This window comes from Triturus cristatus, chromosome 1_1 (assembly GCF_964204655.1).
Source record: "Triturus cristatus chromosome 1_1, aTriCri1.1, whole genome shotgun sequence".
Lineage (NCBI taxonomy): Eukaryota > Metazoa > Chordata > Amphibia > Caudata > Salamandridae > Triturus > Triturus cristatus.
The window spans coordinates 11,953,486-11,969,510 of record NC_140579.1 but is presented as its reverse complement, the minus strand read 5'-3'; the positions used below and the strand labels follow the sequence as shown (position 1 = coordinate 11,969,510).

At 44.6% G+C, this 16,025-nt stretch overlaps 1 protein-coding gene across 6 annotated transcripts in view; it reads right to left on the bottom strand.

Annotated features, from left to right (window-relative positions):
* The window catches only part of LOC146869127 (voltage-dependent L-type calcium channel subunit beta-1-like), a 275,900-nt gene that overhangs the window by 256,690 nt on the left and 3,185 nt on the right, over positions 1 to 16,025 (bottom strand). The window lies entirely within an intron of this gene.

Below are 16,025 nucleotides of genomic sequence, written 5' to 3'. Positions count from 1 at the left end.
TTTTCTCTGCCATTTATCTGTCTATCCATAGTCCTACTTTCTCTCCTCTGACTTGTCTGCCTTACTCTCCCTTATCCTGCCTCTTCCTCTCCTATGTTTCTCTCCTCCATCACTAAGTTGCTTTACATCCTTCTCTTCTTCTTGTCTTTCTGGGGCTTCTTTCAGCTCTTTGCCCTGTCTTTACCTCTCACTCCATCTTTTTCTGCATCACTGTCTACCTACCACTCTTCCCTTTTCTCTCTCTTTAATCTGAGCAGTTGTGGAGAAGAGCAGGCCCACCCCTTTCTCCTCTGTTCAATATGACAGGTAAGACAAAGATCAATGCAGATTATTGTTGGTTGGAGACCCAGCCAAAACACCTGTGGTTGCTAAAATGCACCCGGCAGGTGGGTACACAATCAGCCTGCTCCAAAGCACACAGATTGTGCATACATCAGCTTGCACATCAAGCCTCATCTTAACATAATTAGGCAATGGGAATGTGCAGTTGTGTGCACGATGGTGATGCAAGACACGATTAATGTGCACACACTGACAAGCAAGTGAAGACACCCCTCTCTGTTGGTTGCAGCGCAAGCTCTGCTTCTCGATCCCATTTCGCAACCAGCCAATCAGGTCACTTATGATTCACTCACAACCTGGGAGGAACTAATAGCTGCACGCTGCTATGCCTTGTGAGTACCAGTACTCTCCTTGTCTAATGAAAAGCGCCTGTACTCAAGGAAAGAAAATTGAAAAGTGCCGGTACTCAGAACCGGTGAGTACAAGCCCATTTTAAACACAACCAGAAGGTATTGGAGCGCTTTACATTAAAATCAGTTACATTACACAAGGTCACAATTTTTGTTTTGTTTTAGGCGACAGGAGATCTAAGGCCAGAGGTACCAAGCTTTTTTGTGTTGGCAAACGGTCCGATTTGCAGAACTGGTCCATTTACGAATACAAAAAGCATTTTGGTATGTATGAAACCCAAACTGTGATTCAGTAACACGTTACAGAATCATAATTCGGGTTTGCGACTACATACCGAATCATTATGCATGCCTTTACATCGCATGCCGTTGCAACGCAAAAGGTGTGCCGCAGTGGGTCGAAGGTGTTGGATTTAACTCCAACACCTTCCCTACTGTTGCACACACTGGATTTGGAATAAAAAATTAACCTATTCCAACTTCCAACTTCCAACCCCCTCTCCGACAGAAAGTCGGAGTAAAAGTTTGCGTTGCAACGGCATGCAATGTAATAGCATGCGTTGTAACGTCACCTATTCGATGTAGAGTACAATGGTATAAAGTGGCGCGGAATGCAGTTGGGCAGAGTAGACTGGCATAGAGTACGGTGGAATAGAGTGTATTGGTTTACAGTGCAGTTGCATAGAGTGCAATGGCGTGGTGTAGAGTGGAGTGGCGTAGAATGGAAGGCAGAGTGGAGTGGCATAAAGTGGAGTGGCATAAAGTGGAGTGGCATAGAGTGGAGTGGCGCACAGTGGAATAGCGTACAGTGGAATAGTGTGGCGTAGACTGCAGTGGCATAGAGTAGATTGTTTCAGAGTAGATTGAAGTGGTGTAGAGTGCAGTGGCATTGGGTAGAGTGGAGTGGGGCAGAGTAGAGTGGAGTAGTGCCGAGTGCAGTGGTGCCGAGCGCATTGGCATAGAGTAAATTATTTCAGAGTAGAGTGCAGTGGTGCAGAGTAAATTAGAGTTGCATAGAGGGGATTGGCATAGAGTGTACTGGCGTACAGTGGAGTGGTATAGAGTAGAGAGCTCTGGTGTAGAGGGTAGTGGCATAGAGTGATGTTTTGCCAAGTCGAGTGGTGCGAAGTGGTGTAGAGTGCAGTGGTGAAGAGTGCAGTGGTGCATAGTAGAGTAGTGTGTGAGGTAGAGTGCATTGGTGTAGACTGGAGTGGTGTAGAGTGGAGAGGCATAGAGTAGTCCAGAGAAGAGTGAAGTGACAGTGTGGAGTGAAGTGGCTTAGTGTGGCGTGGTGCAGAGGCATGGAGTGGTGTAGAGTAGAGTGGAATGAGGTAATGTGCAGTATGCATGGAATGGTAGCATACTGCCATTACAGACAACACATCTGCAATTGAAATGACCATTACATTTGCACTCATATACAGTTTTACTGATAAAAGTATACCGCGCACAAACAATGTAGAAATGTCATCAGCCAATATACTAATTCGATCGTCAGCAGAGTTAATTTATAGACATTTAAATTTTGTTGTGTGCTAGAAAAAAAATGAACATTGGACAACCATCTCAAGCAGACCCCCCAGTTGCCTGCATGATTGTCACATAAAACCACTCACTTTGAAGTCAGAGAAAGAAAAATAAACACCAAGCTCCCTGGAAAACACACTGACATTTGACCTCTGTCTTTGAATGCACAGATAATGTGACAAGATAAGAACAATATTTAAAAGCCTGTTTACAGAAAGCGAGTTCATGGAAGAATACAGTAAACAAGGGTTGGGCAACAGGAGGGACGAACTCGAGCTGGACAGCCTAAACCAAATAAAGACAGCAAACAGAAAGCCAGAAAATGTAAATTACAAACCACAAAGTCAGTGGTAAGCAGCGGACAGAATACATTCCTAGGTCAACTTTCTGAATGTCCCCAAGATGTCTTTAGCAAACCAGACAGTAGGCCGAGACATACAAAGGGAATGGGACGATGTGAGGAGAACATTCAAACACATAAACCAAATCAGAACAGACGTACTGCAGCAGGGATGAAATAATTCATTTGCAAAAAACTGCATGGAAAGAGAAGTACAGGAAGCAAACGGCATGGGGACACAAGGCTAAGTAGAATAATGTTTAGAAACTCTGGAAGAATTTAAATTCTTTTAACTGAACTGGGCAATGCTGCTAACCAGATAACTAAGGAAAAGATCACACCACACTGCTAATTTGACAGCTGAATGAGAACAACAACTACATATGGCTTGTAGCAACTTACATTCCCCCTTCACCGGGAGTACAAACACCATCACATAGGAAAGTCAGTCATCAACACACACAGTATAGGATCTGGTGAGACTCCAAAGCAAACGCCAAAGGCTGATAGCGGACTCTGGGTTAGGTGAAGGATCAGAAGACCAACATCGCCACTGTGACATATCTCACAGAGACAAAACAAATCTACCACTCCACTTGGGTCTAAACGGCAGATATCATCTTTCTTTCTCTCTCTCTCCCCTCTTTTGTCTCTTTTTACCTTCTCTTTCTCGTTCCTTCTTTTTCCGGGTAAGGATATTTTATTTTATTCTATTCTATTCCTTCTCAAATCATCTATTTATTCATTCTTCTATTTATTCATCCACCTACTTGATCATATATTTATTTAATTATGTAACAATCTATTTATATATTTAGAATCCTTAAGAACCTCCCATCATCCTCAATGTACACCATATTTTTCATATTTCATACCTTTGTAAGCCCAATGTTATCGGTTTTATTCGCCATACCCAGGATCCACTCTGTATAACCCATCTTCTAGTAATGACCAACAGGAGTTATGGATTTTTAAGTATACCATGTACAATATCCCTTTCTTCCATTATTGATCTGTTGTCTTTTACTTTATCTCTCATTCTTCCTTCCTTTCCTTCCTCTCTCCTCTTATATGTAGTTCTCACTCCTTTATAGTGCATTAGTATCTGTATTGATATTGACAATGGATTTTTCTGAGTCTATTATAATGTGTTACACTTTTATGTATTTATCTATCATTATTTTTTTATAAAGAATTAAGACACAAAACAAATAAACAGCAGACCTCAGGGAGTCTTCACTCAATCCACACAGCACTTACTCATTGGGCCAGGCATTTCCATGGGCAGCTCGAAACCCCATGGAGCCATTGCTTAGTGAACAAAAACACAACGGCAGCTAAGCTCTCCATCAAAGCGCCAAGAAGCTAAGTAATTGTCAAACAAATTATATAACTAAGTGTAGTAACAAACTGTACGTCATGGACTTGTAGAAGAAGTTTATTACAGGAAAGCTACACAGCAGAGACCGCAGGCCGGACCCAAAGTCAGCTGACAGCAAACTGCCCTGTAAATATTCAAATACTAGAATGTCCAGACTATGCTCCTAGGCAACATAACTAACATTCTTTCTGAAGATGCTAGAGACAATACAGCATTTAGCAAATAATGTATTTTAAAAGATGACACTGTAAAATGAAAAGTGAGAATATAACATATCCCCTTTTCTCAATAATAACGAAAAATAAAATAAAATAAAAAAAACAAATATAATCAACTGAACAGTAAAAACAGATTACTCTTATATGGAACATAAAGAAGGCATACAAGGATCACAACCGATACCTTTTGGGAGTCATTTTCATTCTGGTGCTTCTTCTCAGAGAAGCATGAGATTCAACGATTTTTTGAGATGTAGCAAGATCATCACTGTTAGAACAGGGACCCCCACTGTGAGACGTACTCTTAACTTTAACAATTTTCCCAACATTCCACCAGTTACCACCTTCGACCTGCAGTGCATTTTTCCCAACACGAGTAACAAGAACAGGCGGTTCAAACTTGCTCACCCCTTTTTTTTACATGTATGGAGGATTTAACACGAACCAAATCCCCCATTTGCACTTCCACCAACTTGGCAGACTTCTTCTAATCAAACCATTCTTTTTGTCTAGATTGGGAAGCTTTAACATTGCCCCTTCCAATGTCCATAAGGTTATTAACATCATGAACGGATTTAATCCACTTGTTCATCCAACCCGGCTTGAAACAAGTGTTAGCCTTTCGTCTTCTTAGTAATTCGAAAGGTGAAATCTTAGTTGTTGAGTGGGGAGTAGTCCTATAGAACCATAGCATGCTATTAATAGCATTGTGAATGTTGGAGTTAGAAGATTTCGCCCACCTTATACAGTCCCCTACCACTCTATTCATTCATTCAACTTGACCATTTAACTGTGGGTGATATAACGAACTACATACATGTTTTATGCTACAAGATTTTAAAAATAATTCAAATTTTGTACTGATAAATTGAGTACCATTGTCGGTCACAAGTGTTTCCGGAAACCCTTCCCGGAATGAACACCTCTTTTAAGAATGAGATCACACTTGAAGAAGAAGTATCCTTAACTAGTTTCAATTCAGGCCATTTTGAAGTATAATCAATTAAGACAAAAATAAAACGACACCCTCCTTGTAAAATTTCTACAGAACCAATGATGTCTAGCCCTAATTTAGACCAAGGAGAAGGAGGACATTCAACGGGAAGAAGAGGAGGCGTCTTAATTTTCAAACCTTCATCAGCACTCCTACAGATAGAGAAAATCTCAACCACATCACAAATGTCACTGTCCATAGAGGGCCACCAGCAACAATCACGGACTCTGCGTTTTGTGAGTGTCAAACCTAAATGTGCCTTGACGATGATATTCTTTCTTAAACAGTGTGGAGGAATGAGTTTGTCTGCACGAACTAAAACACCACCTTCAATTGAAATTTCGGACTCCGCTTTCCAACAAGCATTGGCATAGCCAATAGGTCTCGCCTTTGGGACCTTATAAGTGTTTAGCCATGCAACAGTTGATAAAGTTGCACCAAGGATATTGTGCTGCATAACTAAATACTTATAAGGTCCCAAAAGCGAGACCTATTGGCTATGCCAGTGCTTGTCTTAATTCTGTTTCAATATTTCCTCTAAATCTTCCGAAAAGGTTCAGTAATTAAACGTCCACATTCGGAGCCTCTGTGAATTTGTTTATCAGTAAATGTCTTCACTCCGACCCTTTGAAGCATGGCACCCGCCATTGCCAGTCCTTTAGCTTATGATAGCATTCTAGTTCTTTGTTGGAACTTTTACCATAAAGACATGCGTCACGTCGCAGAAGAAACGCGACTGTCACTGTGCGTAGTCATGTTTTAAAGCTTTCCCTAACGAAGTAAACATAAAGCATGAAGATACTGTAAAGAGTTTGATCAGTGTGAAGTGATATCTAATTTTAGCTGTGCGGTATGCAAACTAAAGACTGGTTAGATTTAGCATTTTTCAGCCAAATAAAGCATAACTAGTAAAGACGAAAATAGTTTACAAAACCGTTAATCAATTTAAAGTAGGTGAGCTGGTTCTATTGCGATGTGGAGGCTCGTTTGCTTACAGAGTGAGTCATAAATCGTTTGGAATGGCATTGTGATTACGATAGTGCGGTGGCCATGTTGGACTGCCCCATACCTCATAAACTCAAAGCGTGAGCCTTGGAAAGTAGAAATACAAGCATTTGCAATGCAATAGGTCTCGCATTTGCGTGAGTTTGAGCTATTGGCATTGCAAATAACAATGCCTTTTATTTTTGTTTTTGTTTTAAAAACATAAATAAAAGGCATGGTCATTTACAATGCCAATAGCTGAAACTCGCGTAAATGCGACACCTATTGCATTGCAAATGCTTGTTTAAGCGCTTCCTCCTGGGACTCATGGTACTTTTGTGGACTAGGCTGCAATGGAAACGGATACCAATGCATTTATTCCTGCCAAAAGCGACCTTCATCTCAAGCTTTGGGAAGGTGCAATCTATGAACTATGGAGAGGATGTTTGAATCCACGAATGGTGCCTAGTTCACTAGAGAAAACTGTGGGGAATTTATCTTCCCATTTAACATTCTCCTCTCCTTCAGAAATTACAAGTACTTGTTCAGAACATCCAGGCTTTAAGATCATACCAAACAAGCCTTGGTGGTACCATCCTAATATATTCAAACCCTTGACGGCAATGTAAATCTTGCCACTAATTTTTCTCCCTTTAAATATAAGATCGTCCTCAAAATACCCAATTAGGTCTATTTTCCGACCTTCATAGGATACTGGTGAACGACCAGGAGGTAAAAGAACTCTCTCACCCCATGTTTCTAAAAACAGTTCCTTGGTTAGCATAGTGATTCTTGCTCCAGAATCTACCAGTAGATTTAGAGGCTTTCCACCAACAAGGATCTCAACGACCGGGTCAATACATTCAATAGGGTCTTCAACATAGGAAATATGATCTGACTTTTCGGTCACAATAGAAACAATTTCAGAATCAGACTCTGAATCTGATTCCTGGACACAAGCAACAGACCTTTTTTGATCATTGAATTTTTTCTTAAAACATACTTTGGCAAAATGTCCTATCTTTTTACAGTAACTACACATGACATTCGCGCCAGGACATCTTGCGCCCTTTTGATGTTGTAAATTTCCATATCTGATGCACATCTGCTTGACATTTTGCGTAAAAACAACATTTTTCTTTGAACTTGCTTTCTTCAAATTATACTTCTTATTGTCTGACTTCAAAACTTCACTTTGGTTTTGTTTAGAATTCGATGAAACAATATTAATAGACTCAGGTAGTTTATCCTCTAACTCTTTCAAAGATACTTGTGAAGTCTCAATGCTTTTAGCAATTTTTATAGTTTCATCTAAATCAGGATTTGAAAGAGAAAGTAATTTTTGACGTATTTGTTTGTCACTGCAGTGACACACAAATTGATCTCTGATCAATTGTTCGAGGAATGTTTCAAATTGACAGTCAGAAGCTAATTTGCGAAGAGCAGATATATATGCGTCAACGTCTTCTCCATCCCTTTGCTGTCTCTAGAAAAAATTGTGTCTTAATACCATTAAACTAGGTTGCTTGTGAAATCTTGTTTTTAGTTTTGTAATAGCATCTTGGAAAACATCAATATCATCACCAGAAGGATGTACAATTTCAGGGAGATGTTTGTAGATAGACCTTCCTTCGAAACCAAGAGAATGAAGGAGTAGAAATCTTTTACGTACATTGCTGAACCTAGATGCACCAATAGCACCGAGATATGTTTGAAAGGCATCAAAGCAAACCTCGCATCTAACGGGAGGATCACCAGCAGACTCCAGGAAAGGAGGAGGATTTACAGATTGCATTTTGTCGAAAACTAGAACTCCAAGAAGAGAAGTAAAGAATAAGCGAAGCCAAAAAAAAAGGAAAGAGCAAGGAGTGTAGTGTTATACAGTTAGAGGGCACATGTATCCTATTTCAAACATTTAAATTGAAAAGGCAATAAATGAAGCAAGCTATCAGGAAGAAAAAAAATGATTTGAATGGAGAATGTCCAAATTTCTTCGAAAAGTGAAATATGATGAATATTTGATTGAGCGAATCACTGTGGTAACTCGCTGGGTAGGGAATGCGAAAGCTAAAAACAAATATGAATGTTCTTAAGTGGATAATTTTATTACATAAATCATATGAGTGAGCGGATCACTGTTAATGTCCGCTTGATAGTGCATTGAAACACAGTTCAAATTGTAATTTAATTGAGTGTGCGGATCACTGTTGTTCCGCTGAAGATCTACCAAAATAATGGTTGTGAGACACAATGATGGAAATTTCTGTGCGGATTACCGCTGATGTCCGCAGGAAAGTGCATTGAACCAATCTCCAGATTGTAATATGATTGAGTGTGCAGATCACTGTTCCGATGTATGAACACAAAAGTTGTGAGACACGATAACAGTGTGTGCGAATCATAGTAAAGATCCGCAGCCTTAGCTTTTAGTAATGCTGCGCTAGACGAACAATTTGTTATGCGCACATCAGGCAAAACATCGAAGGTTGCGTTGCTTGGCAACGTTGACAAACGCTCAGACGTAATATGAAATGTCACAATAGAGCTTACGCAATAGTCAGGCAGCCAGGAATTGCTTTGCGCATGCGCTGAATTTACAAGTAGGCCGAATGACGAAAGGCCGAAATGCGCTGACAGCAAACTGCCCTGTAAATATTCAAATACTAGAATGTCCAGACTATTATCCTAGGCAACATAACTAACATTCTTTCTGAAGATGCTAGAGACAAGTAATGTATTTTAAGAAATGACACTGTAAAATGAAAAGTGAGAATATAACGCTAAGTAACATAACAATTAATCTGACTGACGTTGGACTCCGATCCAGTTCCTCCAAGAACTAAATAAATACTGGTTCACTCGATACAACACTGAATGGGAGCCTCTGGCTAGCTGTTTCCGGGCCTGCTGCTGCCCCACCTCTTTCTTTTCCCAGCTGAGTCCAAGCTTGAAGATCTGCCTTGAACCCCACCCTAACTCCCTAATGAAGAGAAGGCGAAAGGACTAGAGGCACCTCCAGTCACAGGAGCCAGTGACTAGTGTGTCGCTGCCCCCAATCATTTTCCACAGCCGGCCTCAGGCCAGCCACACATTTAGTCCAGAGCAGAGGTTCTTTCTGCTGGGCTACCAGAGTGACCTAAGACAGATTTGGAAGCATGATGACCTCTGTGCGGTGAAGTACTGAAGGTTCAAACCCAGTAGCTGCAATTGCCCTCTGAGCAAGATATATTTTTTAAATATCTCCAAGATCCTTGATCTCTAGGGCCTGCAAATTCCTCTCAAATAGTGCAACACGTCTACAGGTCCCGATCACCAGTGAATTCGTTTTTGACTATGACCGGTGCTTCCTAAGGAATCCGCCAACAAAAAAATTCTAATCCTAGCAAACCAGTTTCTGGGGAAACCAAGAAACTTTCCAATTCCAGAAAATGTGAGCTGTCGTCAGCTGGTTCAGAGGTAATGGTCAGTGAACATGTTCTCATACCATGAACATGCTGTCGATACCAGTACCCCGAGACATTTCAGATCATTCAAATGCAACGGACTGACTTTGATTTACTGGCCATTAATCCCTCTGGTAGACCTAACCGCAAGCCAGGGAGGGTTCACTGTATCAGTAGGCATTCTGAACAGCCTACTTCCAGGTGCTCCAAATGCCAACTGCCACCAAAACCTTCCTAACCTCGGCTTAGCAGTCCTTTCTTATCTGTAACCAAACATGCTGATGTACCTAGAATTTGTAAAAGAATAGAATCGGTTGGCGCTGAAAGGTACCTCTTCGCTGTTTGCGGACAGGTAGTAAACACAGTAGAACAATATTAAAGACTTGAGGCGTTCTAATTGCTTCACAAGATTGCCCCAGAGGATAAATTGCCCATATAAAGTGCAGTGGGCAAACGCCATCATGGCGTAGTTGTACTGTAATGTGCAATGCCTTTTTGATGTAATATCTCAAAAACCATAAGTCAAGATGCTTAGTTGTGTCACCAATGCATTACATGTCGGTTGTTACATTCCTTTTGAGTGTTAACGACATTTATTTTTTAAATAACTATACTTTGCTTGTGATTGCTTCTTAATAAATATGAACATCTATTAGTTATATTGTATCGGAAACCAATTCCCACATCACCTGCTCTTAATTAAGTATTTGCTGCTCAGCCACAGCTACCACCAGAGTCAGGCAAGCTGTGGGAGGCAGTCTCTGCAAACATTTGTCAGCAACAGTAGCCAGGGACACCTTGCTGGGCGGAGTTCAAGGAGTTCGGTGTAGTGATTTAAAAAAAATGCCGCGCTACACAGTGTTCCGCAAGCGGCACAGTGCGTTAGGTACGTCATTTGCGCTGAATTTTAGCGTTGGATGTTTGTCCCGAGCTGGAAAATCAGCGCAAACTGCACCATGTGCAGTGTAAGAGGGAGCTGCGTCTTTCTGCCACTCGAGTAGATGTTTTACTCGAGCTGCAGCTCTCTCAACGTGAACGGAAGGTTTCTCAACGTGAGCAGTAGCAGCCATCTGCGCCAGCCCGCATTGAGCTATCTCACCGGGTGGTGGTCTGGAGTAATATTTTCCGAAACTCAGGAGTTTTTGGGAACTCCGCGCACTACGCAGGGCGTGGAGTCAGAAAAACTCCACCAACTCTGCGAGCACAGCAGAATTTCCTGCCCAGGCCTAAATAACTTGTTTTACCAGTCAGAGCTTTCACTTAGAAAACACTGTTTAGGGAGACCAGACCCCAAACGCGGAGAAGGACTAGATGACTTAATTAATAGCACTCGCAAACATAAAAATGCAGACAAAATAAATGCAACTTTTACATACAGTGTTATCTTTGTTAACTAATTTCCTTTGGGCTAGTAAATACTCTCTAACTCTGCACTGGAAAGCATGAAAACTTGCCACTCTGTGTTCTGTCAACCCCTCTGAGAAAGGGGACGTGCTAAATTTAGTGAAATTTTCCAGGGCTGATGTTGGAAATCTGAGATTGTCCCGGTAAATCACAAACACGTTGTCACACTAACAAGGTTGTCTTAAAACCACGCGCTCAAGCAGCACAATCCTTAAATCGATAAAGAAGTGCAGTGACATCTTTATCAGTCAGTTTATTCTGTGACTTTTATATCTATTGTTTAGTCTCTAGAGAGATTAAAGCCTACCTATCAATACCCCGTGGTCCAAGTCTTGGGGCAGCCATGTTGGAAGGCGGGACTTCCTGCGGGACATGTCAGACACACGAGGAGGGAGCAGCAGCGCTCCCTTGACATGACAACTAAACCAAGCCTACAAGGTCTTACTCACTCTTTGCCGCACAAGACCACACCGGACTGGAAGTTGGGAACATATGGCACTAAACTCAGTGTGTTAACCATCAGAAAGCGTTTCAAGACAATTGTGAAAGAATATCGGCGCAGAAACGTTCACTAAAATCATTCAGTTTACAGATCTCACTGAAACGTTCTACTACAGGCTCATTTCGACCATCAGCACAAATCACAATTTTCTAAATGGCAATCTCATAGCACACCTTAAAACCAATTATCAATTAATACACTCCCACAGAGTGCGGTCGCATCCGATGTTTACCTGCGTGCCGCTTAGTGACTTATTATTACTATTACTAAGGGAATTTTGTAAAGCGCTTGGTTACGCTCGGAAGCGTGTCCCCGCGCTGAAACTGAAAAACTCAGAAACGGAAGTGAGGAGTGGGCCCGGTTATCTAGAGAATAGATGTGTTTTTAGTTTCTTCCGAAAGCTAGATTCAGATGGATCCAGGCGAAGGTTAAGAGGTAGAGCATTCCAGCCCTTCGCCGCCAAGTAGCGAAAGGATCTTCCTCCCATGCGGGCCCTTCTCACTTGAAACTGTAGAGACTATATTTGTTTTTTCACTCATAGCTCGATCTTCCCGCAGTGGCCACGGATCAAAGACTGACAGCCAACTTTGTATGTCCGCCATTCTATTGCTATTATAGCAGAATTCAGGCCTGGGGAAGACCCCCCACACTAACAAGGAGAGTAACGACCAAAGTTACAGAACAAGAGCTCTTATTGATAGTAAACTGCTTCCTGTAAAACCAAGCCCCAAGGCTGCATGCAAATTAAAATGAGGTAATAAAAGGGATTATAAACACACTCATACCCGAGAGAGAGAGAGACAGTGATGGAAAAGGCATGCAGGTAGAAAAAAGATACACCAATACAAATACACACATACAAACACAGATGGAAAGGATAGAGAAACAGAACATACACCAACACACATGGTTACAAGGACTAACACGCAGAGACAACATATAAGGAAGACAGAGCTGGACACAGAAGAGAGAGCAACACAGACACAGAGGAAAAGCTAAGACATAGCTACAGAGCAGAAAAGAAACTAAGATAGACAGAGACAATCAAAGCAACATAGAAATGTGTACAGAGTACTACAGCAGACTCAAACTGCCCCAGACACAAGAACTGATACAGAACGGACAGTGAAGAGGGACAGAAGCTACACTGACGGAGAGGTAAAAAAGGACCAACAAGAGATACCAACACACATTACAAAAATTAACACAGAGAGACAATCAGATATGAAAAATATACAGACGGATAAAGAAGGGACAGCAACGGACGCACATAACTATAGTCACACAACTGTAGAAATACACGGCTACCAACAGACATGCTACACTACAAGCATGACATGCCGACAGATTCATGAGAAACCAACAGAGACGTAGATAGCTTAAGACACAGTCACATAGGCAGATGCAGGCAGACTGCTAATGAAAGCAAAGAGACGGAGGAAACGTGGAAACAGACTCACAAAGATACAAAGACATGGGACAGGAACCTGCAGACATATAGATACAAAACAAGATACAGAGAGGACACAAAGATAGTAGCAAAACTGTAGTATTACGAGAGGACAGTGGGACGACTGGGCATTAACCCTACACACACTGACTCCGAAATAAGGGCCATTCCTGGCATGCCCTGCCACCAGGTAGGTCGCTCCCCTCACCGCCACGCAGCCCCCTGTGTGTCCTGGTTCCTGCTGCCACTGCCGCCCTCGTTAGCCGCCTCTAACCCGGCTACGTACTGCGTTTGCCGTTCTTGATTGTCTGTTCGTCTTGGTTGTTGTTGTTATTGTTCCCTTGATTGCCCCCCTGTGCCACTCTTGCCTTTTGTACCCTTTTTTGTACCCCTGTGCGCGTTTTCCACATTTGTGCCCCCTTTCCCTCACCCATGTGCCACTCTTGGCTCCACATTTGTGCCCCTTTCTCGCTGTCCCCGCTGCCTCCGTTTCCCCCGCCGTTTTCTTTCCTGCCGCTGCGTCCCTGCGGCCCCGCCCCCTCTACTCCCATTGGCCGCCCCGCTCCCACCTCCCAGCTGCTCCTCCCTTCGTCTGCCCCTCATATGGAGGCCGCGCAGCGGACGAGCGCAGCGGGCGCGCCGCTGGCGCGTCGAAGGCATGCCAAAGGCAAGCCCGTCTGTGCCCATCCGCGCCTGGACCGCGCCCAGCGCCAGTACCCCTGGCCTCCGCTGGAGCCAGAAGCATCGACTGAGATACGACCCTGCCGCCCTCAACGCACTCAACACCGGACGACCACCCACTTGCTACCGAGACACCCCGAGGCGCACCCAGGGACCCTTCACCTGCCAAGCCTGCAAATTCACCTGCCTTCAAACCTCCCCCCCCCCCTCCGGACCAAGCAACGACAACAACCACCTCACATGCATCCTCCTCAACACCCGCTCCGTCCACAAGCACGCCGTCGAACTTTGGGACCTCCTCGAAACAACAGCACCAGACGTCGCCTTCCTCACGGAAACTGGATGAACGCCTCCTCGGCCCCCGACATCGCCATAGCCATCCCCGAAGGCTACAAGATCACCCAGAAGGACCGCGTCAACCAAACCGTAGGAGGAATCGCCATCGTCTACAAGAACACCATCAACATCACGACCAACACCGAAGACACACTCTCCGCCGCCGAACACCTACACTTCCAGATTCACAGCAACCCCAAGACCACCCTTAGAGGAACGCTCATCTACGGACCCCCGGGCCCGTGCACACAATTCAGCGAAATCATCACCGACTTCATCAGCCCGCATGCCCTAGCCTCACCAGAATACATCCTCCTAGGGGACCTGAACTTCCACCTGGAGAACAACAGCGACAACAACACCACCACCCTGCTCGACAACCTTGCCAACCTCGGACTCAAGCAACTGGTGAACACCCCCACCCACCTCGCTGGCCACACGCTCGACCCCATCTTCTCCGCTAGCAACCACGTCTCCTTCAGCCACTCCACCGGACTACACTGGACCGACCACAGATGCATCCACTTCACCTTCCAAAAGAATACATCCCACCACCGTACGCAACAAATCCCCCGCAGAAGCTGGAGCAAAATCACCACAGACCAGCTCCTCTCATCGCTGAGCCTGAACCCGCCAGCCAAAACCGCTGACACCACCGACGCAGCCCACAACCTCGCACAGTGGATCACCAACTGCGCTGACGACCTCGCCCCACTGAAAAAACCCCTTGCATGACTGGCAACAGGAAAACCTCATGGTTCACAGACGCCCTCAAAGAATCAAAGAAATCCTGCCGTACCCTCGAAAAAACCTGGCGCCACGAACGGACAACAGAAAACATGACAGCCCTCAAGAACGCCACTCGCGAACACCACCAGCTGATCCACACCACCAAAAGGTCATCGTTCAAAGAGCGGCTCGACAGCAACACCCACAACAGCAAGGAACTCTTCAGCATCGTCAAAGAGCTCTCCAACCCCAGCGCCAACAACAACGACATCACACCGTCACAAGACCTCTGCAACTCCCTCGCCACGTACTTCCACCGCAAGATCGCAGACATAGATCGGAGCTTCGGACTCCAGACTTCGCCTCCAGTCACCGAACCAACGACGCCCGCCACCACCCTCAGCGCCTGGACCCCCATCAGCACTGAAGACACCACCTACGTCATGAACACCATCCACTCTGGCTCCCCCTCTGACCCATGCCCACGTCATATCTTCAACAAAGCCAACATCATCATCGCACCCCACCTCCGGAACGTCATAAACAACTCCTTCACGTCAGCCACCTTCCCTGAGAGCTGGAAGCACGCAGAAATCAACGCCCTTCTGAAAAAACCCACAGCGGACCCCAAAGACCTCAAGAACTTCCGCCCCATCTCTCTTCTGCCCTTCCCGGCTAAAGTCATCGAGAAGACCGTCAATAAACAGCTGTATGCATTCCTCGAGGCAAACAACTCGCTCGACCCGTCCCAGTCCGGATTTCGAGCCAACCACAGCACCGAAACTGCCCTCATCGCAGCCACCGACGACATCAGGACCCTGATGGACAACGGAGAAACAACCGCTCTCATCCTCCTAGACTTCTCGGCAGCCTTTGACACCGTGTGCCATCGCACCCTAATAACCCGCCTCTTCAACGCTGGAATCCAGGGAAGGGCCCTAGACTGGATCACCTCGTTCCTCTCCGATAGAACCCAGAGTCCACCTCCCTCCCTTCCGCTCAGAGGCCACCAAGATCATCTGTGGCGTACCCCAAGGCTCCTCGCTCAGCCCAACCCTCTTCAATATCTACATGAGCCCCTCGCCGCCATCGCACGCAGACACAACATCAACATCATCTCCTACGCCGACACCCAGCTGATACTCTCCCTCACCAAAGACCCAGCCACAGCCAAAACCAACCTCCAGGAAGGGATGAAAGACGTCGCAGAATGGATGAAGCTCAGTCGCCTGAAGCTGAACTCAGACAAGACGGAAGTCCTCGTCCTCGGACAATCCCCATCCGCCTGGGACGACTCCTGGTGGCCCACAGCGCTGGGCTCCGCACCGACACCCACGAACCATG